This window comes from Dermacentor silvarum, chromosome 1, assembly GCF_013339745.2.
Source record: "Dermacentor silvarum isolate Dsil-2018 chromosome 1, BIME_Dsil_1.4, whole genome shotgun sequence".
Taxonomy (NCBI): Eukaryota; Metazoa; Arthropoda; class Arachnida; order Ixodida; family Ixodidae; genus Dermacentor; species Dermacentor silvarum.
In genome coordinates, this window is record NC_051154.1 from 369,005,403 (window position 1) to 369,029,521 (window position 24,119).

The 24,119-nt window shown below is 50.2% G+C and overlaps 1 non-coding gene across 1 annotated transcript; it reads right to left on the minus strand.

The window, feature by feature from the left end:
* Positions 1-22,520: 22,520 nt before the first annotated feature.
* Trnaa-cgc (transfer RNA alanine (anticodon CGC)) lies at positions 22,521-22,592 on the minus strand. Its single transcript has one exon. It is a non-coding gene; the product is annotated as a tRNA-Ala (tRNA).
* Between the last annotated feature and the right edge of the window lie 1,527 nt (positions 22,593-24,119).

Below are 24,119 nucleotides of genomic sequence, written 5' to 3' on the forward strand. Positions count from 1 at the left end.
CTTTAACGTAGACGCCACGATTTCCGATTTTGGTGCCTACGACGCGCTACGCGTAAGCCAAACGCGGTTGTCCTCAGCGAGCCGTAGTGCGCTTAGCCAGTGGACTCGTGGCGGCACCCCGCGGCGGCCGCGGTGTAGCCGACCGCAGCGACCAATAACAGCCGCGTATTGGAATGTGATTTATTACGAAATTGGGGGCGAGGACTTACGGAGTCCTCTTGCATACTTGCATACTATTCAAGCGCCTCGCTTGCGTAGTATGAGGGATAACGCGGCGCGCTCCTCATAGGTTTGGCAGTCGGCGCTCAATAAAAACACCACGCGGGATATGTATATTCTAATGATGTTTATTGGAACAGGCGTAGATGTAGATCCTTCGGATATACTGGCACGGAACGGGTGGATAAAACTGTTACGTCGGGCAGCGCTCTGAACCACAACTTCGGCGCCGTCTTTCGGGGAGCGATCACGATGCTGCTGCTGTTGGTGGTGTGCATCATCTTCAGAGCATGGTGTACGTCTTCTTCATCACAATCACCCCCGGGAGAAATAGCAGCCATCCTGGCGACTCAAGCAGTATTGACGACGAGCGGCTCACGGTAACGCTTAGCGCGATCGACGTGAACATGTCAAGTCCACGACGACGGAGGTTAGAGGGGGGTGTCAGTGGTTCGATGAGGTAATTCACCGTAGACGTGCGCTGGGCAATACAATAAGGTCAATCGAAGCGGAGAAGAAGTTTTGAAGAGGGGCCAGGAGCATTCGAAGGGACTGACAGCCCGACGAGGTCGCCGGGAGAGAAGACATGTAGGTTGCACCCAGTGAGCGTCATGGAGCCTTTTCTGGCACTGTCGCTCAGCGGTGGTGAAGTGGCGCGCTCACTTGCGACACTCCTCGGCATGACGTGCTGCAGTCGAAACGGGCACACACTCAGAAGCATCGGGCTGGTAGGGTAGCAGGGTGTCACGGATTTCGGTGGACTAAAGACAGACAGGGACAAGTCGCTCGTTTAAGACAAACATTTATAATTGAAAAAACAAGCGACAAAGAAAACAGCACGAAACAAACAATATACAGCACGAGTAAATTCTAGAAATTCCCCAGAGTCCTCAGATATCAAAATTCATAAGTCCAAAGTATTTACATTAAGTCCCTCGACGTGGCCACGTCACCTCGTCGTCGCGGCTTCCGGCGACACGTCGTTGGGCCCGCCGATGCGTCGTAGACTCGAAGTCGCTGTGTCCGACGTTCGGTCCACGGTTGGCCTGGTTCGGGGGTCAGGACGGTGGGGTGGCCGAGGCGCCTGGATCGCCCGGTCAACTCCGCTAGCCTGCGGATCGTAGCCGCAGGGAATCCGAGAAGCGGTGCCGTCAGCCTGTAGCTGCGGCTTCCGGTGGGACGTCCACTCAGCTCGCGGGTCGTGGCCGCGGCAGCTGAAGAACAGCTTCCATCGGGTTGCCGCCGTCTCCGTGATCCAACCGTCCTTTCCGGCCTCCAACTCCTTCTGCCCCTCGTCGTCCCAGAGCGTAGCTGGGCTGCTCTCTTTTGCTACGTGTCCCTTCTCCCGTTGGCCACGTAGCTGCGCGTGCACTTTTGCGCTTCTTCTTCTACTTTTCATATTGCATTCCTTTTATTCAGCCGCTCTTATTTTCTAACTTCTTTTTTCTTTATTTCTGCCACCAACTCCTCGTGTCTTCTTGCTCTCTTCTTATCTTCTGCTTTTTCTTCTTCTTTCTTTCTTCATTTTGTGGCTCATGACATATGCCCACCTTCAAGAGTTTTTCCATTTGAAAAACTGCTTCTTCCTCCTTGTATCGTCGTCTTCATATGTTGTTCCAGCACTAACTCTTGTTCTCTTCCACCATTTTTGTCATTTGCACCACTGGTTATCTTCCCCACACATCACTTCACTTCACTTCACTTCACTTATTCACTGCACTGTACACATCGCCGAGTTCACTATTGAACACAAAAAAAAGTCATTGTCGAACACTACTTTATCAAATCCCCGCTGTACCACTTGTCTCTGTAGCACCCAGTGGTCCACTGCTTCACACCAACACTTACACCACTTAACCAACATTACTAAACTTACTACATCACTAAACACCGCTCCTATAACACTGCTCACAGTTACTAATGAGCCTTCACATGACTACACTCATCCACTCCGCCACTATATAATCTGCAACAGCGCAAAATACTCTCCGTGGTTTTCGCCACGTAAGTCCCTTGGAGAAAAATTCTGCATTTGTACACACCATTATCTGAAGTATGCTCTTGTGATTTCATCTTTCACAATGCTGTCATCATATGAGTCCCTTTAGGAGCACTGTTCGTCTATCCATATTTATGCATGCCGTCGTAACAATCTCAACTCCCAATGCAGCCATTTCTTTCATTTCACCCAACAAATATCTTGGTAACATACATCCGAACCTAAATGCAGGGTACCCTCTGACTCTTTCCGACTAACCTATTTTACGTCCTAAACAGCAGTGGTATTCCCAATCAGCTTAATTATCTATCCGAACCGCAAAAGAATCCGCGTCCTCTCCCTATTGGAATTCCGTTTGCTACCCTCAATGTTGTCGAAATGACTTTCTCTTGCGTCGCTGTCGAGACTTCCCACGGTGCCTACTTCCCTTCTTAATTCTTCTCTTTCCTGCACGTGCATGGTTCCTGCCTGGCTTTGAAAGTCGCCGGTGTAGTTCAAGTTTCGCTTCCTTTTTCATTGAAGGACAATGTTTCCTGAACTCATGTTTGTTCATGCGCCCTCTCGCTCTCAGCAATCTCTTCATCTTCCGTTTGTACTTTCGGGATGTCTGCCTTCTTGAGCGATTAGTGTGGCTGCTGGCTTTGTCCTTGAACTCGAAAAAGTCACTTTTGAAAACCTTTTTCTTCTTTTGGGGGCATGCTTGGGATCTGCAGTTAAACACTCGTCGCTCTTGCTCTGAAACTTTGCGACGTTCTTCGTAGTCATCATCTTCAGATGTTCTGCTACTTCTCACCCCAAATTTAACTCCCCCTCTCATGGTTGCTTTGCAATGAGCAATGCCATAAAGAGTCGCCCATCGGTGCTTTCTTCGTGTCTTCTTCTTGGGTGGTGATTTCGTCTTTTTCTTTCCCTCGAAGCAATTTTTCGATCTGCTCTTTCTCTTATGCTTCTTTCTTTTCTCTTTCTCAGTTTTCTCTACTTGTTCTATCCCTCTGTCTACTGTCATCGCTTCCTCAATGCGCCCTTCTTTCTCGCCACTCGTAAAACTTGTGCAACTGTGGTCGTCTGCATCAGAAACGTCTTGCATGCTGGACACTAGCTTGTGCTCACGGGGATTTCTGCGGCGGAAAGTCATCATCTCTTGAAAAGCTTTGCCGCGGTCAAGCACTCTCCCTTCCTGCGCGACATCTCCAATTGCTCTGCTCTCAACACACACCGTATGCGGCGTTGCGGTATTCCCCCTCTCGTCAGTGTCCTTCGTTTCTGGGAACTGTTCGCCCTCATGAGCACGACCCTCTGGCATGTACACTGCACTACCGAAAACACACTCTTCATTCGGGTGTTGTACCATTTGCTCTCTAGTACAATGGAATTCGGTGGTATGGTCATTCTCAGCCTTACAGCGGTAGCTATTCTGTAGCAACAGTTCACTTGTGCAAGGCTTCTCTTCAGGCATGATATGACTGCTATGCATTGTTTTGACTACCTCTGGCATCTCAATCTCCCTCTCCTGGAACTGTCCCCTCTTCTCATATGCTTGCCGAAGTGTCTCAAGTTCTAAAGACCGAGCGGCATGGACACGGTTCATTACATCCTCAATTAGTTTAAGGCCCTGCTCCTTGCTGAGCTTCTTCTCGCGAACAGTTGCTAATATGCTGTCCCAATCCATCTCTAGACCACCAAAAATCTGTGACAGGGCTGGAAATGGTGGAATATCCTGGCAGGCTCGCCAAATTGTCACGGATTTCGGTGGACTAAAGACAGACAGGGACAAGTCGCTCGTTTAAGACAAACATTTATAATTGAAAAAAAACAAGCGACAAAGAAAACAGCACGAAACAAACAATATACAGCACGAGTAAATTCTAGAAATTCCCCAGAGTCCTCAGATATAAAAATTCATAAGTCCAAAGTATTTACATTAAGTCCCTCGACGTGGCCACGTCACCTCGTCGTCGCGGCTTCCGGCGACACGTCGTTGGGCCCGCCGATGCGTCGTAGACTCGAAGTCGCTGTGTCCGACGTTCGGTCCACGGTTGGCCTGGTTCGGGGGTCAGGACGGTGGGGTGGCCGAGGCGCCTGGATCGCCCGGTCAACTCCGCTAGCCTGCGGATCGTAGCCGCAGGGAATCCGAGAAGCGGTGCCGTCAGCCTGTAGCTGCGGCTTCCGGTGGGACGTCCACTCAGCTCGCGGGTCGTGGCCGCGGCAGCTGAAGAACAGCTTCCATCGGGTTGCCGCCGTCTCCGTGATTCAACCGTCCTTTCCGGCCTCAACTCCTTCTGCCCCTCGTCGTCCCAGAGCGTAGCTGGGCTGCTCTCTTTTGCTACGTGTCCCTTCTCCCGTTGGCCACGTAGCTGCGCGTGCACTTTTGCGCTTCTTCTTCTACTTTTCATATTGCATTCCTTTTATTCAGCCGCTCTTATTTTCTAACTTCTTTTTTCTTTATTTCTGCCACCAACTCCTCGTGTCTTCTTGCTCTCTTCTTATCTTCTGCTTTTTCTTCTTCTTTCTTTCTTCATTTTGTGGCTCATGACACAGGGTGTCCACGGTGTGGGATGGGTGACGGCCGTAGAGCAAAAAGTAGGGAGAAGAGCCAGTGGTAGTCTGGGTTGCAGTGTTGTAGGCGAATGCAACAAATGGTAGGATAAGGTCCCAATCTGCGTTGTCAGATGCGACGTACATGGCCAGCATGTCACCCAAGGTCTGGTTGAAACGTTCCGCGAGTCCATTGGTCTGGGGGTGGTAGGCGGTGGTTGTTCTATGATTACCGTGGCACTGAGCCAGAAGAGCTTCGACAACCTCAAACATTTCTGCACATTTCTGTAAGTACTCTCGAGACGAAGGAAGTTTTTTACTGCCAAAATAATAATCTTGGATAAAACAGAAGGCACAGGATGGTTTACAGACGCTCTCTTTTCACGGAATACGTGTAGTGAATGCCGACATGCGCGCGGTCACCGCGATGGAGTCTCTCGAACCGGCTTCTCGCGTGAAAGGTAGGCAGTCGCTGAGAGCAAACCATGTGAAATATGTTCTTATGGCTGTCTGTATCACTAAAGGGAGCATAACAGAATGAAGCTTCAATGCAGCGATCGCACGGGTTCGCAGCGACCGACTGCATGTCTGCATGCATGTCTGCGCACAATGCTTCGCTTTCGTTGCGAGCGCCCCCGCAGGGGCGTCTGCGCAAGCAGGCGTTTGGTGAGTTGCGCCACCACGGACCCGAGCACATGAGGGTTAGACCCTCCCGCGTGTAGCCGTGCGCGGCTGAGCCGTGTCTGGGGAAAGGGGGATCCTGGGGGTTGAGCCGATGCCGGGTGTTCGGACCTTTAAGGCCCCCCGGCAGAGGCAACACACCTCTTCGGCCTCTGCTTCACATAGACGGCACCCCTGGACTGACCCACCCAGGGGAAATCGGCAGTTGCCTTTTCCTGTCCTTCTCTTCAATCTTCGTCTTTCTCCCTCACTTTTAATCTTTCCTGTCTTCTTTTCTCTTCCATTTACTTCTAACTTTCCTGGCGGCGAGGGTTAACCTTGTGTGTCATAACCACCCTTGGTTATACGTATTTGGTTATAGCGGGAACGTACAGCTGGCGTTTGTGGGAATTGTGTTTACAGGTCCTACATCGTCCCCTTGTTGGGCTCCATGGTGGGTGGCTGGCGTTCCTGCCGAATGAATATTATTTTTATGGCTTGGTCCTTCCCCGCTTTACCCGATCGCCCCCAGAAAAGGGGGCGCACCGATGAAGTGTTCCAGTTTTTTGGACGACAAAAAGAAAACTTTCCGAGATACCATGTAGTACATTCCCAGAAACCAGAAAAGACAGCAAGAATTATGTCACCTTTCGTAGTTGCAAAATCCCTGATGGAAACCTTTGGTGCAGGCTATAAAGTGTCTAAGATGGCGAGCGGTGATCTCCTTCTGGAGCTCCGTGACAAGAAGCAATATGAAAATCTGCCTAAGCTAGTGTCATTCGGGAACATCCCAGTGACAGTTACCCCACATCGTACTATGAACACTATTCGAGGTGTCGTGTCCGATGATGACCTGATGGAACTGACTGAAGCCGAACTTCTAGAGGGTTGGAATGATCAGAATGTGATCAATGTCAAAAGAATTAAAATGAGGCGCGACGGAAAAGAGATCGATACCAAACACCTAGTACTCACATTTGGTTCAAGCAACCTGCCCGATACTATCGAGACAGGGTTAGGCCTTATATCCCAAATCCTCTGCGATGCTTTAAGTGCCAACGATTTGGCCACAGTTCTCAGAACTGCCGTGGCCGCCTCACCTGTGCCAAATGCGCCCACGAACATCCATCCGAATCCTGTGAAAACGCTCTACACTGTGTAAACTGCGATGGGGAGCATGCCGCATACTCGCGGTCCTGCCCGTCTTGGAAAAGAGAGAAAGAAATCGTGACGATTAAAGTAAAAGAGAATCTATCATTCAAGGAAGCACGAAGGCGGGTGTCGTATCTGCCAAAAAACAGCTTTGCTGAAGTGGCGCGTCAGGGGGCAGCGTCACAACAGCCACCGGCTGCTGTCCAGCTCACGCATAGTGAGCCGCCAGCGATGCCATCCGCCCCCTCGGCGCGTGCAGCTAGCGCTGCTCCGCCATCTCAGAACAAGGGGCCATCGACCTCCGGGCTGGTGGCCTCTAGGGTCCCACCTCTTGAGGCGAGACCCTCAAGACGAACACACCGCTCGCAAGAGCGGATGCCCAGCGCCTCAGGAGAGGCGATGGACACAACCTCCAGCCAAGCGGCGCATCCAGCGCCTATGGAGCGGCGGGCGTCTCTCGACCGCTCCAAAATAGAGAAACCCCGCATTACAGGGCCTCTAAAGGGTTCTGTAAGCTAACTTTCTTTTCTTAAACACACAGCACAAAACTCTTTTTAATATGGGCACTCAAATAATTCATTGGAACGTCAGAGGTCTCCTTCAAAATCTTGACGACGTTAAAGAACTCCTCCGCAAGTTTAGTCCCAGGGTGCTGTGTGTTCAGGAAACACACCTCAAACATACACAAACAAATTTCCTCACACAGTATGCTATTTTTCGCAAAGACCGCGATGACACTGTTGTGTCATCCGGCGGTGTTGCTATCATAGTTGACAGAGGTGTTGCCTGTCGGGAAATAAAACTTCGTACGCCCCTGGAGGCAGTTGCTATCCAAGGGGTGCTGTTTGACAAGCTAGTCACTATCAGTTCTATATACATCCCTCCAACTTATCAACTTAATAAAACCGAATTTCAAAACTACATAGATGAACTTCCGGCTCCATACATAGTTGTCGGAGATTTAAACGCACATAACTCATTGTGGGGAGACTCTCGTTGCGATATGCGAGAGGTCGCCTAATCGAAAACTTTCTCTTTTCCTCAGGAGCATGTATACTTAATAAGAAAGAGCCAACATACTACAGTGTGGCGCATAATACATACTCCTCCATAGATTTAACTATAGTATCGAGCACACTAATGCCATACCTAGAGTGGTCCGTTCTTAAGAACCCTTTTGGGAGCGACCACTTCCCTATTATATTAAACTTAACAAAACAAGATATAAGCTCACCACACTTTCCCCGATGGAAGGTTGACACAGCTAACTGGGAACGTTTCCGAGAACTTACGTATTTGCGCACGGATGATATTGCATCCTTTAATATAGAAGACGCTGTGACGTATATTACAGGTTTTATAATTGACGCTGCCACGAAATGCATCCGTCAAACTAATGGACTAGCGAATAAACGTCGCATCCCGTGGTGGAATGAAGAATGTAAACAAGCACGGAAAAACCAAAACAAAGCTTGGGGACGACTTCGCTACTCTCCAACCGCCGAAAACTTGATTAGTTTCAAACAAATAAAGTCCCAGGGTAGAAGAACACGCCGACGTGCTAAAAGGGAGAGTTGGGAGAAGTACATCTCCAGTATAAATTCTTACACGGATGAGACAAAAGTGTGGAATCGAGTAAATAAATTAAAAGGCCGGGAGGTACACCCATTACCGTTAGTCAGTACCCAAGGTGAGAGCCTGGAAGACCAGGCAGATTGTCTGGGTGAACACTTCGAACATGTATCCAGTGCGTCCCACCACACACAAGCATTTCTGAGGTTCAAAGAACGCGAAGAGCGACAGCGCCTAAAACGTAAAGGTTCATCGAGTGAGGCCTACAACAATCCATTTACTTTAACTGAACTGAAAGCATCCCTCGCTTGCTGCAATAACTCGGCGCCAGGTGGTGATCGTGTCATATATGAAATGATTAAGCACCTGAATCCTGAAGCGCTGAAAACACTCCTGTATCTTTTCAATGTCATGTGGGCGCATGGATATATCCCGTCTTCGTGGAAGGAAGCTATAGTCATTCCCGTGCTTAAACAAGGCAAAGACCCATCCCTAGCCAGCAGCTACAGGCCAATAGCGCTAACAAGCTGTTTGTGCAAACTATTTGAAAAAATGATCAACAGGCGCTTAATCTGTTTCCTTGAAAATAACAAATTACTAGACCCCTTCCAATGTGGTTTCAGGGAAGGTATGTCCACAACAGACCACCTTGTTCGCATTGAGTCTTATATTAGGGATGCTTTTATACATAAGCAGTTCTGCCTCTCAGTGTTCCTCGACCTAGAAAAAGCTTACGACACGACATGGCGCTACGGCATTCTCCGAGATCTCTCTGCGATGGGTGTCCGTGGCAACATGTTAAACTCAATCGAAAGTTACCTATCGAATCGCACATTCCGCGTAAGAGTGGGTAACGCTCTTTCTAAGTCATTCACCCAAGAGACCGGTGTGCCACAAGGGGGCGTGCTTAGTTGCACACTATTTATCGTAAAAATGAGTTCCCTGCACACAGTCATCCCACGCACTATGTTTTATTCTGTTTATGTCGACGATGTGCAGATAGCCTTCAAGTCATGCAATATTGCCATCTGCGAACGACAAGTGCAGCTTGTAATAAACAAATTGTCCAAATGGGCAGATGAAAATGGTTTTAAGGTAAATCCCCAGAAGAGCACTTGCGTACTCTTTACTAACAAGAGAGGCGTAACGCCAGTCCCAAGTATTGCAATCAAAGGAGATGCGCTCTCTGTGAGCAGCGAGCATAAGTTTCTAGGCATTGTTTTAGATTCGAAGCTTACATTTATTCCTCATATTAAGTATCTGAGGGCAAAATGCCTGAAGACAATGAACCTTTTAAAGCTTCTGTCGCGTACGACTTGGGGCAGTGATCGAAAGTGTTTGCTGAACCTCTATAAAAGTCTTGTCCGCTCACGCCTCGATTACGGATCTATAATTTACAATTCCGCAACGCCAGCTGCATTAAAAATACTAGACCCCGTTCACCATCTGGGTATCCGCCTTGCGACCGGTGCTTTCAGGACAAGTCCAATCCAGAGCCTCTACGTAGAATCGAATCAGTGGTCGCTTCATCTGCAGCGGTCATACAGCAGTTTTACATATTTTCTGAAAGTACAAGCAAACATTGAACATCCTTCTTATTCAACAATAAACGATGTGACCGCTGCCACACTCTTCCGTAACCGACCTGCAGCGAGAAAGCCGTTCTCTTTGCGTGTGAGGAACCTCAGTGAGGAAATGGGTGTTCCGCTGCTTGAACAATGTCCTATGGCTCCAGCGAAACTATTGCCACCGTGGCACTGGCAACTCGTAGAGTGTGACACATCGTTCATAGAGGTCACTAAACACGCGCCAGAGGCACACATTAAAATGCATTTCTTAGAACTCCAATCTAAATACTCGTGTACACAGTTTTACACAGATGCTTCCAAGTCACATGCCAGGGTATCTTATGCAGCCGTCGGCCCATCCTTTTCGGAATCCGGTGTACTCCACCCGGAAACGAGTATCTTTACCGCTGAGGCCTATGCACTATTGTCGGCTGTGAATCATATAAGGCCATCAAAACTTCAAAAAGCAGTTATATTTACAGACTCCCTAAGCGTGGTGAAAGCTCTGATGTCACTCTGCAAAAACAAAAATCCTGTACTTACTGAGCTCTATTCCAGTTTATGCAGAGCATATATATCTAACCAGCATGTGACTGTATGCTGGGTGCCTGGCCATAGAGGCATTGAGGGTAATGTGCTTGCAGACAAGTTGGCCACATCAACTACATCGCAAGCTATTAATCCTGCGGCTACTATTCCTCCCGCAGATTTGAAGCCTTTTCTGCGAAGAAAACTGCGAGACCACTGGCAGCGCTTGTGGGACGCTGAAAGAAATAATAAGCTTCACTTGATAAAACCACAGTTAGGTTTCTGGCCACCCGTAATGAAAACACGACGAACTGATGTCCTGCTCTGTCGTCTAAGAATAGGACATACATATGGCACCCACAATTTTCTGCTTACTGGTGATGAACCACCAACCTGTGGTAGATGTGGTGAGAGGCTGACCGTCCTCCATGTCCTCGTGGAGTGCCGGGAAGCCGAAGCCGAGAGAAGGAAACATTTTCCGGTAGCATACCGCTACAATATCCCTCTACATCCCATGCTATTTATTGGTGAAGAACCGCTTTTTAATGCCAAAGCAGTCCTCGATTTTTTGAATGATGTTGTGCTACATGTTATTAGCCCAATAAGTTCGTAGCACATCCTCTCTCCAGAGGATGTTGCTGTGATAATTTTTTATAGCACATGCCTCCAGGCCCTTGTGGTTCAAGGGCTCTGTTTAGGTAGTAGTGCTTCTTGCCAATTACTGTATCTTAAATATTTTAAATATATTATTCTTCTTTCTCAATGCATTCCTCATTTCATAGTACACATCATTAGTCATTGCCATGATTTTAGTACATATATATTTTACGCACTTTACAGCGATTATTTTAGGCCCTTTTACAGCCACGCTTCATCTACTTCTCAGAATTCATCGCTCCACTGCACACTCACAAACACTGGCATGGCGCTCTTTGGCCATAACTGGCCCTTGCGCCGCAAAACACCACACATCATCATCATCGTTGCGAGCGCGTCTTCGAACCGTGCCGTGAGCTTTAGGCCGCCGCATACGAGCATTTGACAGCACACAAGCAACCATTCTTGCGTCAACGCTGTCACAGCTGTTCAAAAATAATTTCGTTATAAGTGGGACTTTGACGCCTACGGCGACTTGTGATAAGCCGTCGCAACGATTAGATGTTTTGTTTTTCTAAAATCTTGGACGTTTCAAATCATTATTTTTCAGGTTGCGTCGCAATCATTCCCCCAGCTTCTTTTTCTTAAACCAGTGATTGATTGTTTGGTGCTAACACAAACATGAGCATATGCCACGCCTTTTTTATTGCGATAGCAATTATATGGACACTCCAAGCGGATTTCTGCCATCGGCGTCGTCGTCGCCGTTGTCGTCGCCGTCGCCGTGAGGTTCCGTATGAAGTCCAACGGCGATGACATCGTCGCCGCGCCCCGTATGCTGTACCCCGTATTTTAGCGCGTATAACCCGCCCTTGCATATAACCCGCACCCATAACTTTGAACTCCACGAAAAAGAAAAAAAATAGCCTCGCGTATAACCCACACGCGTATTCAAAAAAATTTGGACTAGGAAGTTACAACTACGCGCAGTCATCATTTCGCTTTCAAAACAAATTTATTTCAAAACGACTGCCGCAACGTTGTCAGTGCTGTCGTCCGGTTCACTGCTGCCATCTGACGCTTCATCGCCGCTCTCAAAGACGTAACCATCTCGCAGCAGCTCTATTGCCGATTTCTTCAGCAGCGGCTACAATCTTCAGTTTCTCTTTCACGGTGAAAGACTGCCGCCGAGACACACTCGTGATGCCTAAACAAGGCTGGCCAACTGTGCAAACTAGGCTTACAAGAAACGGCACCTGACTCATGCGAAAAGCGTGCGAAAAGCATCTAACTAGACTATGGATGTGGATCTGGCTATAACCTGTGTTGGCCTCTTATTGGTTTAACACACGTCGATGTCGATAGGCATGCGGACAACGCGGACTCTGCACGGCAGGCCGCGCGTTGCCGTGAAGCCGACCCCACCACATCCCTTCGCGAATCTTCGCAGATAACCCGCACCCACACTTTTTAAGCAATTTTTTCCAATTTTTTGTGCGGGTTATATGCGAGAAAATACGGTATGTGCGAGTGAAAGCGCGCGAGGGACGCCCGCTTTCACTGGGAGCGAACGCACGGCGAAGAGCAAGCGCGACTCCTTCCATCGCGCGAAAGGCCGTGGGGGGACGGGAAGAAGGGAGGGGAGGCGACGTTTAGCTGCGGCACCAAACGTGTATTTATATAAAAACGTTGCGAGGCGAGAAGGTGGTAAAGACTTCCGACGCTGCTCGACGAGTGTCCCATTCTGATCTCGTCGAAAACCACCGAGCCGCCGCCAGAGGCACCGGCAACCGTCACCAACGCCGCGCGCGTTTGGCGCGAACGCGAGCAAAACGCCGACGGCGTCGACAACAGTTCTGCGCGTTGCTGGTGCTGCTACATGTCCAAGTTTATACAGCTGATATAACTACTATCCTTACTCCGTATAGCTCTCTCTACTAATTTGCTATCGCAATTGATGCTTCGCCTTTAGGGTGAAACTGCGACATTTTTTTAATGTGCTTCTTACCGTTCTATTTCCATTCCAGTAAACTTGCCAGTATCTAGCCCCAACAAGTTCATAGGCCAAAGCTTCGTGACATTAGCCGGAAAGCGCGCGCGGACGAGCGTCTCAGTGCGCGCTTTCTTCTACTCACCGCGATCATCGCAGCCTCGGCGCATAGCAGAAACCTTCCTCGCGGAAGAGCTTGCTGCACACCCGAGTTGTATCCGATGGCTGCTTGCCGGTTATAAGTTTCGCGATCCAACCCTCATGCAGCTTCTTGTCCTGCGGGTACGTGTGAAGGCGGACACTAGGCTCCGTTGAGTACGACCGGCACTGCGGCACCGAGCAGTAGCCTACCATGTTGGACGCCTTCAAAGGCAGCCACTACGTATTATAGTGCTTTCAAGTGTTGTCAAGCAGACACGCGAAACGGGAAAACCTCCCCACTTAAAGGGACACTAAAAGAAACCGGAAGTTCAGCTTTAATGGTAGATTATCCTATCACGATCACAGACATACCATTCTTACTCCGAACAGAGGTTTAGTAAGCGAGAAAACAGCGAAAAACTTAAGGATAGGTGCTGACGCCCCTTTGAATTTCCCACAGTGCACGTTTGTGACGTGAAATACACCTTAAATAAATGAAATGAAATACACCTGAAACGTACATAAACAGCATTTGCCAACTTTTTAAGCTGTTTCACTCAAGGACGTACAAGTTTAGCGCAAAATTAAATAAGAATTAAGAAAAAATGGCGTGGCGGCTACATGCGGCCGTGATAGTTTCGTAGTTGCGTTTTTGCTCCATGCATCATCGCGCGCCCCTGTTCCGCTCTACAGTGTTGCAGTGTTTGGTTGCGTGTTGCGTGGCTCAAAAAGCGTTGACTTCGAGGGAATCAGCCAGAAAATTTCGGTGTGTGTAGTGTTGAGGGCTGCATAAACGGCGCAAGGTGCTTGCTCAGGGGCAGCGGCAGTGTTGACCCGACTGTGTCCTTTCAGAGAGACGCCATGGGCGTCGAGACGAGTGGACGTCTCCACATCGGCTCCGCCTTCTGATATGCTTTTTGCCGGTATACTGTGTGAAATCTTCCCTAATTTTATCACCAACGTTTTCGCTGAGTCTAGGGGAACACCCGGATACCGGTTTTGGCCCGGGCCACCCAGATTTTCTTCTTTTTTCGACCAACGCTTCGCCTCACTCGCTAGGCCTTGAGTAGGCTACGACTACGTACTCCTGTAGGTACGACTACGTACTCCTGCGGAGTAGGTACGACTACGTACTCCTGCGCCGGCGCGTCCCGCCGCGGCGCCGATATCATGCTTGAGGCCATGGTGGAGGGAGAACCAATCACTCAAGAGGAAGCCAGCGCGCCTGGCTGGATCGAAGCAATTCAACGTCGAGCAACATCTACCACCGGCAAGCCAGCCGGCGCCCGCATTGGCGCCCTGCGAACCGGAGCTGCGACGAGGGTTGCAGCCGCCAGCCGGCTCCCCCCGCTGCCAACGGATCATCACCGTGTCATCGTCCGCCCCGGAGGTGAACTGGATGTGCGTAAGTGCAACAAGCTGAAGTTCTTACAAGCTCTACTATTCGCTGCACGACTCCCGCCAACGGCGCCAGAGGAAGATATCGTTTGCACTAACGACACGCAGAATATATTTGTGATCAGCACGTCGAGCTTACAAACGGCTGAAGCGTACGCTAAAGTACGAGAAATTGTTCTAATGGAGCGGGCACATCCAGTATCCGCTTACGTAGTCGTCTCTGGCACCACCAGCCGAGACCTAGTCCGAGGCGTCGACGCTGACCTTCCGGACTCAGAGCTACAACGCCTGTTCATCTCATCACACAACCCCACGTTAATGGGGGTACGACGAATCAAGGATAGAACCACCATCATCCTCCTCTTCGACGGACTTCAAGTCCCCAACTATGTGCGCTGCGGTATGCTTCTGCTGCGTTGCACACTCTACAAGCGACAGATCGACACCTGCCGCAACTGTGGCCGAGTCGGACATCGACAAGACGTCTGCCCTATCCCATCTGAAAAAGTCTGTAAACACTGCGGTATCAAACCCATCGGACCCGACCATGTGTGCGTGACACCCAAGTGCGGGTTGTGCGGCCAGGCCCATATTACGGGCGACCGCACATGCCGAAATCGCTATCAAATCCCTTACGCCGTTCGACGTCGACGCCGCCGCAGACGCCGGCGCAACAACAACCAACAGACCCAAGGAGGCTCGGCCAAGCAACAGCCGACGCCCAAGCAACCAGCCCCGAGTCAACCGACGAAGCACCTGCCTACCACCACCAAGAGTCCGACTGCAACACCTACCTGGGCCGACCGAGTCGCCGGTAAAGGTGAGACTCGCGGTTTCGCGTGGTCGGGTAACTTGTCACAGCATGAGAAAGATGAGATTCAAGAGCTCAAACGCGAGCTAGCGTTTCTGCGCAAAGAAAACGCAAAATTCAAAGCACTTATTCGAAATCTGGAGCAGCCGAGAGAACGCGTTGTGGAGGCACCGGCGCCCGCCGCTCCGGCCGTTGAACCCGCCCCCACTACCTCGTCGAACGCCAATCCCGCCGCGAAGCGTCGCGCGGCCGAGGACCCGGCCGACGAGCCCGTTACTATGTCTAACTTCATGGAGGCACTTGCCCGCCTCCGCTCAGACATTGCGGCAGACCGAGCTGCCGATATGACCCCACACACCCTCCAGCTCACCGAGCTCCACGCGCGGTTACAAATATTAGAAGGACAGCACGCGGCGGTTCGTGCGCCAACCCCTATGCAGTAATCATGGCTAATGCAAACAATCTTGTAATTTGGCAATGGAATTGCTTCAGCTTTCCCAAGCGGAAGGCAGCTTTGCAACAATTCATTCAATCTAGCGCCAATTGGCCTGCCGTAATTCTCTTACAAGAAACGCTAACCGCCGACCCCGTTTTGCGTGCCTATCGCACCGAGGCGGACCATCGAGCGGGAACGCGAGGGATAGCGACGCTCATCTCCAAGAAGTACGCGTATGTTCGCCACGAGGTCCGCCCCGATCTCAAAGACGAACACATTATGATAGAGTTAATCCCAAACTCAAAGCTTAAACAGTCAGTCTTTATTCTCAACGTATATAGTACACCCAAAAACATGTTAACTACATTTCAGGTCCTCTTTCAGCGCGCGAACAAAATTGCAGGGGACCACATGCTCATAATCGCGGGAGACTTTAATGCCACGCATCCAGACTTTGGGTACCGCGGCTCTTCCCGCAAGGGCTCTGCCCTGGTATCACAAATGCACGCACATAGACTCGCGCTCCTAACAGATCCCACTTCAGTCACACGGGTAGGTAACTCGGTCACGCGCGATAGCACCCCGGACCTCACGATGGTTAGGCACGCGGGACAACCCACGTGGACTAACCTAGGTGAAAATCTGGGCAGTAATCATTACGTTATACAGACGATCGTAAACGTCTCTACAAACAAAATTAGACAGTTTCGCATTACGGACTGGGATCGTTTTCGAGAGCTCAGGAAACGCGACGACACTCACTACGAAACCCTAGCAGAACTTCTTGCACGACTCATAGAGGACGTTGCAAATTCGACTCAGGACGTTGAAACCGAACTGGAGGTCGAGCGCATGGATAGTCGGCTAGCACACCTGCTCGAAGCTAAAAATCACTGCAAGCGAAATGGCGCACGCAAAAGCTCAATCGTAACCTTCGTAAAAAGATAGCTGAACTCAATCGTCAAATCGAGGCACATTGTCGTAATCTAGAGCGTCAACACTGGGACGAAGTGTGTAACTCGGTTGATGGTCAAATAAGAAACGGGGCCAAATGGAACCTGTTAAAACACTTACTAGGTGACAAACCATCGAAAGCATCCCAACAACTCACGATAGACAGGCTAATCCACAAACTAAAAATCTCGGGTAAGACCGACACTCAAATCACCGACGAGCTAGCTGCGCGTTACCTATGTACCGAACCTATAGCTCCCCATCCGATTACCCGCCTGTCCCGAACGCTACGGAGGAGGATCCACTAGGATCCCCCTTTACTTGCGCCGAGGTTAAGGCGGTCCTCTCCGAACTCAACTGCCGCTCGGCCCCGGGTCCCGATGGCATACAGAATAAACTTCTTAAAAACTTCACCGAGGAGGACATAGAACTTCTCACCGAGCACATTAACAAAATCTGGGAGACAGGTAACGTCCCGCCTGCATGGCGCGAGGCAACCGTCATACTTATCCTTAAGCCGGGTAAACCCTTAGCGCTAGGCTCACTTCGTCCCATCTCGCTCACGTCCTGCGTGGGTAAGGTGGCCGAACACGTAATCCTCAAGCGAGTCACGAAATTCGTAGAGGAGTGTCAGATTCTACCGATCAACCAAATTGGCTTTCGCCCGTCCATGTCCACGCAGGACGTAATGCTGATGCTGAAATACGAGCTCATGGATAAGATCACCAGAGACACTAGAGCCATCCTAGCGCTCGACCTCGAGAAGGCGTTCGACCGCGTAAACCACTCTCACATTCTCGACTCGATTCGACAGACAGAATTAGGTAAGCGTTTCTACAACTACGTTAGTTCGTTCCTACGTGACAGGACAGCTACAATACAACTCGGCTCGATGGGCTCGAAGCAGTTCAACCTGGGACCGAGGGGCACACCCCAAGGGGCCGTGATCTCTGCGTTCCTGTTCAACCTCTCCATGCGCGCTCTGTCGCGACAACTCTCACAGATCGAAGGCATCAGTCACGCCTTCTACGCAGACGATATCACCGTCTGGAGTACGAGCGGCACTGACGGCCATATCGAGGAGCGACTGCAAGAAGCGGTCAACACGGTACAAACGTTCTTACGGCAGGCCGGTCTCTCGCTATCGGCAGAGAAATCAGAATTACTACTCTACCGCCCGAAATACAAGGCGCGCAGAGACGCATACGCGGAAATCAACCTCCTGATGGCAGACGGTACACCGATCCCCACGGTGGACCAAGTTCGCATTCTAGGCATGGTCATTCAAGCCAACGGCCATAACGATGCCAGTGTCACTCACATTTCCAAGAAGGCCGAAGCAATGGCTAAATTAATTAACAGAGTAGCTAAGAAGCGTGGGGGACTGGCTGAGGAGAATCTCCGCAGACTGTTCCACGCGTTCCTCATGAGCCACATCAACTATATGGCTCCCGCCCACCTGTGGCAAAAAGGAGATGTGCGCCGTCTCGACGTGATCATCCGCCGGTGCGTTAAACAGGTGCTCGGGTTGCCGGGCAGCACCCGCACGACCAAGCTCAACGAGCTAGGCATTCATAATACATTCAACGAAATCGTAGAAGCTCAAAAAATCTCTCAAATTGTAAGGCTGTCTTCCACTGAGGCTGGGCGACGATTACTAGCACACCTCGGGCTCCAATCTCCCGTAACCCAAGAAAGCTCGCGACAGCTCCCCGAAGAGCTGCGCTCAAAATTTACAGTATTCCCGATACCCCGTAACATGCATCCCACGCATAACGTGGGGAGACGTCAGGCACGGGCGCGAGCCCTACTCAGTACCGCAGCCGCCATGGAGGATAACGTGGCCTTCGTAGACGCAGCGCAGTACGGATATACGGACCACTTTGTCTCGGTAGTAACAACATTCAAAGACGAACACTTGTCGTCTATGACTTTATTAAATTCAAACGCTGATGGTGCCGATCAGGTCGCTGTGGCACTGGCTCTCAATGCCACCGACCGCACCGCCATTTACACAGATTCACGCGCAACCGCACGGGCCTTCATGACGGGCTCGGTTTGTCGGGAAGCCGCGCGCGTTCTCTGTGCTGCCCATTGGTCAGACAAAAAGCAAATCATCTGGTTCCCGGCACACGTTGGCCGACACGTACACAGAACCATCCTTAATGCCAACGAGTTGGCTCATTCTCGGGCGCGAGGTCTCGCATTCCACGCCGGGGAGAACCACTCGGAGGCTGAGGACGTTACTAGTTACGTCAGAGATCCGTTGTTAACCTTTAATGAAATCTGCAAACATTACCAGTAGGAGCGGCGGAAGTACCCACTCCCGCACCCTCACTTAAACAGAGCTCAGTCTATCACTCTACGTCTGTTACAGACGGAGGCGTATGCATCGCCTCTAAAATGTTCTAAATACATGGATGGCATAGAGCCGGGGTGCCCGCGCTGTGGCCACCCCAAATGTACCTTACAACACATGCTGTGGCAATGCCCTACGTTGCGCGAGAGCAGCGAGTCTCCCTCTACCGAGGCGGACTGGAACTATCTTCTCACTAGCCATGACAAAAGAGACCAGCTTAGGGCCATCCAGAGGGCCCGCGACATGGCCGTGGAGTTTAACCTCCCCGTCCCGTCGTGGGAGTGGCCCACCGGTGTCACCCCCTAACGGTGGTCGAGCGCCGCCTCCGGATAAAGTTCTTTGCCTGCCTGCCTGTGTCCTTTCATGGGGTGCCGCGCGATGAGCCTCGGCGTTCGCATTGGCTCAGTGATCTGCCAATGATAAAACGGCAATAGAGCCAGAGAAACTGATGGTGTGCTCTCTGCATTTCTCGCCCTCGGATTATGTATATAATCCTGCCCTCGGAAAGTATCTTGGCGTGCCCCAGAGGCCAGTTCTTTCTCGAGCAGCTGTTCCATCACTATCGCTTTCATCAAATCCCCTACTGATGCCCCTGCAGCAGCAAACTGGCGGCTCGGTGAGTGATGAATGTAATTTAAAAAGACACGAAAAAATCATACCGAACACGCGCGCAACTTTCTATGCTTGTTCTGTCGGGAACATCGTCGACTGGCGGACCGGCCGCCTCGCCTTCCGTCGACGAAAACGACGCTTCGCTTCTCGGTCGGCACGGCCGGCTGCTCACCGCCATCGTACGCGGAAACACCTACCGCGCGAGCACGGAGGCTCATTTCGTGCTCCGTTTCGCTGAAGTCGCTCAAATGCAGTCCTGCTTCCCTGGCGAGCTCTTCGTTGCCAGGTTCAGCGTCAGCAACGGTATCCATCGCGGCCACAGAACACCAACGCAAAAGTCGCAGCGAACGCAAACGCAGTGGCCATGCAGCCTATGATGGAGCGAGCGCCTCGGCCGTTTAGGCAAGCGGTGACGTATCATGGCGCCCTCTGATTCGCTGAGAGCAATGAAATCCGTGTTGACACTGCTTCAGCGTCGAATCTGGGGTGAGAGAAATTGAGGAAGAGAAATTTGGTCTTTGTTTACGAATTTCTCCCCAATTAACTCATATTTTTGCATCCAACAAAAACTGAATGCATTCCTGAAGGTCCCTCTTTTATTCCAGCTGAACTTCCCGTTTCTCTTTAGTGTCCCTTTAAGCAGAACCGGAGCGCAGGTAGAACTTTAAACTTCCGTTTTCAGTTCGCTTCGGCGCTTCCTAAGCAGCCGACGCGGCCGCTCTGCACACGTGATCTTTCATTACACGTCACGCCGACGGCGGCGCCAGCTTCTCCAGTGGTGGAGCTCGCCTCAAATAAAGCACACAGAAAAGAGTGAGGATCATGGCTTCTGTTGAAACGAGATCGTTTGAGAGAAAGGTGACTTCGCGCTCCGCTTGCGAGCTCTACGCACCGCGTACGACGGCAAAACTTGGCTGAGTGTTCACAGCAGAGTATGCTACCCGCGGGCTATGTTATTTCGCCAAGTCCGAGGGCTGGTTCAGGGCCTCTTTGAAGAAACCGCGCAAAATACCAACACAACCGCGTGAGAGCGTCACTATTTCAGTGCCCCCAGACGACCGATCGGGCGCACAGAGCGAGCGGCGGTGATGAAGGTGTGTCGCACTTCGACGTGAAGCGGCATAAACAGATAATTCGCTCCACTTGTGGAATCAAGCCCGAACACGCAAGCCAAAAAAAGTGTAGCGAAGAAGAGAGACGCTAGTGTATTCAGCGCTACTGGCTCTAAACGCTAGTGGGTCGAGCGCTCTTGCTCAGCAACGGCTCTCAAGCTTGGAAGTTGTGACTGCCCTTCCCGTCGACGTTGCGCTTCTCCAAGCTCTGCCAAATAAACAGCCTTAGAATTGGTTTACAGGATTACAGGTTACAGTATTACGATATCCGCGTACTGTACCGCAACGGACGCCAGAATGCTTACGCTGCCGCCCTCTCACGTTCTCCCTTGCCTGAAGACAATGCCTGCTGCTCACTATCCCAGCTTGATGTTTTTTCCGTCGACAATGGGACCATCGCTTCCGAGCAGCGCAAGGACCCCTGGATTGCCTCCATCATAGACTTCCTTGCTGACCCGTCATCGTCGCCAACCACTCGTGCGTTGCGCCGTCAAGCTCGCCATTTCGCCATTCGCGACGACCTGCTTCACCGACGCAATTACACCTCTGACGGCCGCCAGTGGTTATTAGTAGTACCTCGAAGCCTGCGTTCTGAAATCTGCGCATCGTTCCACTCTGATCCACAGTGTGCACACTCGGGACTTTTCAAAACGTACCAGCGCCTCCGACAACGCTACTACTGGCGAGGAATGTACAACTACGTTCAAAAGTTAGTTCGCTCATGCCCCGACTGCCAGCGTCGAAAATCTTCACCCCAACTCTTGCCAGCTCGTCTGCAGCCTCTACCCTGCCCTACCCGGCTATTCGGGCGCGTTGGCATCGACCAATAATCTCGTCTTCCTGTCGGAAGACGAGATTATTGGTCTGCAAGCTGCCCACGCTAATAAAACTGGTCAGTGATCAAAATAAAAAAGTGGAGAAAAACACATGAGAAGTCATTAAATGAATCAAAATCAGGTAAAAAAAATCGAGTAGACATGCTTTAACAAGGATCACTAAGGCAAACTAGAAAAGCGTATTCCACAGCGTGCACATGGTGCAGCGAAATACATTTCAAGAACACTTGGTTCCGAGGATCAAAATTAAAAAAAAAACAAAGTATGATTGAAACAAACAAAAAGAAAGAAAGGCGAGCTGTAGTTAATACAAGGATTACATAGGTTGTGTGGATAATAAATCACGAAATTTTACGTGATCAAGTTCGAGGACGACCAATTCGGCTAGTTTATTCCATTTCGCCGTAGCAACAGGCGAAAACGAGTAGTTAAGGGCGTTAGTGGAACTGTGAAGACGCTGAATGCTCAGTGAATTGAAAAGACGACGAGAATTGCGGATCGACGGGAGAAGGAGCGATCCATGCAAATGCGGAAATGTGCAGTATATCCTGTGAAATAAACAGAGTTGGGCAATTCGACGCCGGTATGCTAGAGAAGAGAGACTGAGGGAGTTCTAAAGCGAAGCTGTATAGGCTCACAAGTTTCAGCGGGGGTGGTGGTGGTGTCACGCTGAAAAGTGGGCCGATCCTGGCGATAGCGCAGAAAGGGTCCAAACTTATTGGCACATACTAGGGTGCAAAAAGAGAAAGAGAGTAAGAAAGAAAATCACCACGAAGGTCAGATACTGAAAGAAACAGAGAAATAAAGAGAGAAAGAAACACACACAGATATATATATATATATATATATATATATATATATATATCATCAGCCTATTTTATGTCCACTGCTATATATATATATATATATATATATATATATATATATCATATTATAAGAAGCCAACAAACAATGACACCATAGGGGAAATCAATTCTACTTACTGATTGAATCACAGAAAATGATAAATTAACACAAATTAAAGTGGATGAAAAAACAACTGTCCGCAGGTGGGGAACGAACCCACGTCTTCGCATTGCGCGTGCGATGCTCTCACCATTGAGCTACCGCGGAGCCGTTTTCCCATCCACTTTCTGGGGTATTTATGTTTTACAACTAGAACTCACCATGGGAGTGTTAGCCAGCGCCACCACTCACAAACCTAGGGGGCGGATAACATCCTTTCTGCCGCAGGCGTCACGAGCACGTGATCTTTTTTGGTGATGGCAACTGGGGTGCTATGCAGGATGCGCCGAGTTTCTCGTTCACCCGAGTTTTACCCGAGTTTGCTCGATGGCAGTCAGTGAACGAAGATAGCAAGGAACGTGCAATAACAGCAGACAAAAAGAAATGTCGAGATAAAGCCGCGTATGACAACATGAGCGCACCCTGCGCGGCACAGTGCTGCCGGGCTTCAAGCACAGAGGACTGCGCAACAAAACGCGCCAGCGCCGCGTATTGTTATCAACGTATTATCGCAATTTAGCAATACTGTCACTATCCCGCTGTCTATCTGCACACTTGCCGTGAGCCGCTTGCCACGCCTTTCTCGGGCGCGTCAAGGGCGTGCCTCCTTTTTCGGGCATTATCTTTCTATCCTCCGTCGAATGCGAACAGGGCACATGCGGTGCATTCTTGCACCTATACTTTCCCTCAATCGAATACTTTGAAATACAACAAATAAAATAACCAACATTTTACTTCTTAAAGTATCGGTTTTTTTGTTTTGAATGCTGTAAATTTGTGATGACAAACGGACATATAATGAATTATTAAATTTTGTACTTTTTTGCCGCGAGTGGCGACAGTGAGGCGAAAGCTTACAAGCGGATACATTCTAGAGGGTCACACGCACGAGGGAGTTCATGCGGTGAGCAGTCGCCAGGGGCGCTGCAGTGCTATGTTCGATAAAGTCAGTCATGACAACGATCTGCCCATTCCCTGTCTAATAGGGGAATGGCAACGCAGCGCTGCGGCATGGCTGTTCACCGCAGGTGCTTCACTGCGGCGGCTATTAAGGTCGCCGCTTTACCAACTGAAACGACACTTTAGCCATAGAGACGGGAGCAACGGCTGTCGCTGCAAAATGGCTGTGCGGTATTCTGGGTCCGTAGTGACGCAGCACAATGAAAATGCACCAGTTTATCTGCGTGCGCGAAGTCTCCGCGATGCATTGCGAACACGAGCGTGCTGCCCAGCGACACAGTTCGTCGTTTGTCACCGCTTGCCCATTGAAGGTGCCTCCGTGCGCATGTGCGCAGAATTTGAGTGTGTTGTTCACTCCAATGTGCTTGCCGATTGCCTCTGCTGCTGAGCTAACAGCAATCGCAGATGGATATCGTAACGACAGCGCAGCAATCGCATTTTGGTGGGTGAGGGCTCTTGTGTGCAGTTAGGAAATTAGACTTCGAGCGCAGGAAGGTGTTGCAATTGTTTAGTGTGCCGTGCTTGTGATGACAAAATGTTATTGCACTGGGTGTGTTTGCGCTGACCGCTGACCGTGTTTGCTGCACTATATCATTGACAGAGCAGCCATCTCAAATGACAGCTGCGATACGTTGTCGTTGGAAAACACTACGCACTGCTCAAGATTGTCGTCCA